The sequence below is a fragment of the Pelodiscus sinensis genome, chromosome 5 (genome assembly GCF_049634645.1).
Source record: "Pelodiscus sinensis isolate JC-2024 chromosome 5, ASM4963464v1, whole genome shotgun sequence".
NCBI classification, from domain to species: Eukaryota; Metazoa; Chordata; order Testudines; family Trionychidae; genus Pelodiscus; species Pelodiscus sinensis.
Genome location: NC_134715.1, coordinates 66273553 through 66277321, shown reverse-complemented (window position 1 = coordinate 66277321; position 3769 = coordinate 66273553).

Here is a 3769-nt window from a genome sequence, read left to right as displayed (position 1 = left end):
TATATTGCGTGTGTCTTTGAAGATGTGAGAACAGCAGTGAAAATGATGATGCGATTGCAGAACAGCAATATCTGAAGATTGAAGATAATAACCATGGCGTAAATTCCCATCGCGAGCAAGAAAGAGTTGAAGGCCAATTAGGCACATTCACTTCACCTGGCCTGAGCCACAATTCTGTAGTTTTTTCTATGGGTGTTGGGTATAATAGGCCAGGGAGCTTCTGTCTCCATTGTCAACAGATACCTAGTTGCTGGTTTTGTGGGGGAAGTTTTTGCTTTATTGTGACCAGTGCACTTTATTGCTTTATTGTGACTGAGGAGGCAGTTTGTGCTATTCAGCTTCCTGTGTTCATTAGTAATCTCCCTGGACTCCAGGGATTACCAGTGAACCTAGGAGGCTGCACAGCAGGTACTACCTCCTGAGCCATGCCCCAGAACCTGCATTGGGCATTATAAACATTCACATTCATTTTTTAAGGAAGATACTGCAGCTTTTCCTGGATGGCTTGAGATCTGGGGAGAAGAGAAGGGGGGAGGCAAAGCATGGTTGCAGCTGGCCCGGGGCTCCTTCAGGAAGATGGGGGAGGCTTGGAGTTTTGGCTGGCCCATGGCTCCTCTGAACAAGGGGGTGCCCATTGCTCTGGCCACAGAAGAATAGGGGGTCTTGGGGCTCTAGCTGGGAGAGGAGAGGGAACGCAGGGCTCCATTGCAGGGCTGGGGCAGAGGTGAAGGGTGTCAGGGGCACAATCTGCTGCCCATGTTTTTTCCCCGCCAGAGAGGCAAAACTAAAGACGCATCAGGTGATAACAGACACCTGGAGTTTATAAATAAGCCGAGAGTTCACTCTGTGGGAGAAGTGCTGAGCCAGGCTAGACTTGACTCCTGTGAGGGTCTGTAGCTTCAGAAGCTGTTGGAGCTTAGGATTGATCACCCCAAAAGTCAGGCAAGAAAGAGTTAAAGACCAATTAGGCACATTCACTAGAAAGCAATTGGACATTTTGTTACCTTGGAAGCAGTTTGGCACTAGTTGTTTCTCAGGTGAAGGGTTAAGGTGCATAAAGATGGAGGGGTAGCTAGAGATGCACATCCCCACAATGTTTAACGGTACCACAAGGGGCAGTCTTCAGGTGCGTATGCACAATTACAAATCTGTGTCTTTAATTATACACCTTCTAATGGTCAAGAAACATGTAAAACCCATAAACAGAGATAAAAGGTATTGTAGACCAGCTGGTCATCTGAAGGAAAGAAAAAGTTGAATTTTCCTTAATAAAATTGTTTAATTTTTAATTTTAATTTTACCTTTAAGCACTGCCTTGATTAGGTCTGTGCCATTCAAATATTTGTAAGCCTTGTTATCAACCAAAGAAGCTCACCATTTTTACAGACTAGGTCATACAAAGTAGCTATGAGCAAGTTTTGCAAAAGAATCTGTAGCTTACTAGGTAGTATCACACTGTCAATAGTGGCTGTTGAACATAAGACAAGATGCCTCAAATTGGAGGTATGTTCTATAATCAGCAGGGCCAACAGTCAGCCCTTAGCACTGTCTGGACCAAAGCATGCCCTATCTCCCTCCCCTCAGAGCAGTGCTCTGGTAGCAATTCAAAGGGACCTGGGGCTCCAGTTGCCATCACTGCTGCAGTACCAGTGGTAGCCAGTAGCTCCGGGCCCAGGAGCAATTGCTCTCCGCTCACAACAGCGGGCCTTCTATAATTAGGTTTTACTGGATAACTTCATGAAGGATAAGTCCATTAACGACAATTAACTAGAATGGTCAATGATGCAGTCCCACGCACAGGAAGACCCTAAATCTCCTACTATCAGAATGGTCATGAACTACACTTTGAGAATCACTGCAGTACTTGGATGAATGATACTGGCATAGTAACATCTGTCCCATATGTGAATTAGTAAAATTGACAGATATAGAAATATAGAAAGAATAGAAAATCCAGTGGAGAATTTATCACAGTCAAATGATATTTAGTACTTCAGTAGTGTTTTAGGTCTAGGAATCTCTGACTGACATTCCCAGCTACAGAGCAACAAAAATCTCTACACGTTTAGAAGCAATCATGCATAACAGAGTTAGTATTTATCTATGTGTGTGTATTTTTTAACATGTACATCTTCACATCTGAGGTGAATAACCTGTAGCTCTCAGGAATGACCATAACACATCTTCAAGCCCAATTACGCATATAGCACTGACACCCCTTTGGAAACTACTGTACACTGTTAGCACTATTAACCGGTACCCAAGAGCCCACCCACAGCGCACCACGGAAACGGGGGCTGTTGCAGCTGTATAGAGGTCAGGAGCTGGGAGCAGAAGTTAGTCTCCCCTTTTCTCCCACCCCACTCCTATGTTAGTTCCTCTGCATGGGGGTGGGCAGCCGGCAGCAGCAGCCCAGCACGGGGGCAGGGCAGGGTAGGAGCGGGATTTTACAGCCCTAATGGGCACCTGGAGGTCCAAGGACTAAGTATAAGATTTCATAAGGGGTCCACACGACTACTTGAAAAATTTTAGGGGGGCTGCAAATGGAAAAAAAAAAAGGACGAATACCACTATTCTAGAATCAGACTCTTGGAGTGCATTAATGGAGATATACCACATCAAAATATGTGTCGTGCTGTTTTCTCATGGATGCATTTAGTAGATTTGTTGGCAAAATAAAGCTCTCCAGGCATATACCAATAAGAATAAGGCCATTAAATGCTGCAATAGCCATAGACAGCTATTTAGTAAATCGTTAGCTAAAACCATGAAAGCCAGGCAGGCAATAGTTAATTCTGCATTGTTTACTCTGACCATTGATTTCAGTGGGGAATTTTGCCTAAGCAATAGCATACAGGAGCAAAAAGGAGCAAGAAGAAAAGGTAATCCTATTAAAAATAACCTTATTAAATGCTGATGTACTCATAACATTAACTGAGTAGCTGAAAACTTGAGTGAGAAATCTCAAATAATTAATCCATTTTTTTTAAATATGAACATGCACAAAAATAAACGAATCTTAAACCAGACCAAACAGCAGTGCTGACAACTTACTAAATGTTTCCAGGCAACAGCAAGAAAACATTTAAACTAAACAATTACGAATGTTAATAGTGAGCAAAGCTGACACCAATCTAAAGCCTGATCCAATACGGGTCTTAATGTCTCCTGAGAGCTCCTGGGCATCTTTAAGTTTCATTATCTTCACTGCAAGTAGAAAATAGTCAGCACCTCACTGAACAGTACCCATGGAATTTTATGAAGTGATGATTTGTGTTGTTTTAACAAATGATTCTCTTTTAAATGGGTTTTTTAAATTCTATTAAATGTTTTGGTAGATAACTGCTTTGCATTTCAGTCTATCAAGACCACCATTGTGGCATCTCCAGAGAGTTCATCTATAAATGGACAAAACTGTCCACTTTTGGTAGATTTTTTTAATTTTTTTTAAAAAGGATCATTTTGAAGATTCAAAGATTTAAAAAAAAAACTGAATTTTTTTCATTAAACTTTTTTCTGAAGCAAATACCAGCTCAACTAAGGAGGGCTTTTCTCACTTAGATGCCAAGTAAAATAGTGTTCCTAAACTTAAATTGCCAGAAGCTGGAATTGAATGACAGGGAATGGAGCATTCAAAATTGCCTATTCTGTTCATTTCCTCTGAAGTAGCTGGCTTTGGTCACTCTAAGATGACAGGATATTGGGCTACATGGACCACTGATCTTACCCAGTATGAGCCAACAGGATCTTCTTAAGAGTCCAAGACTTC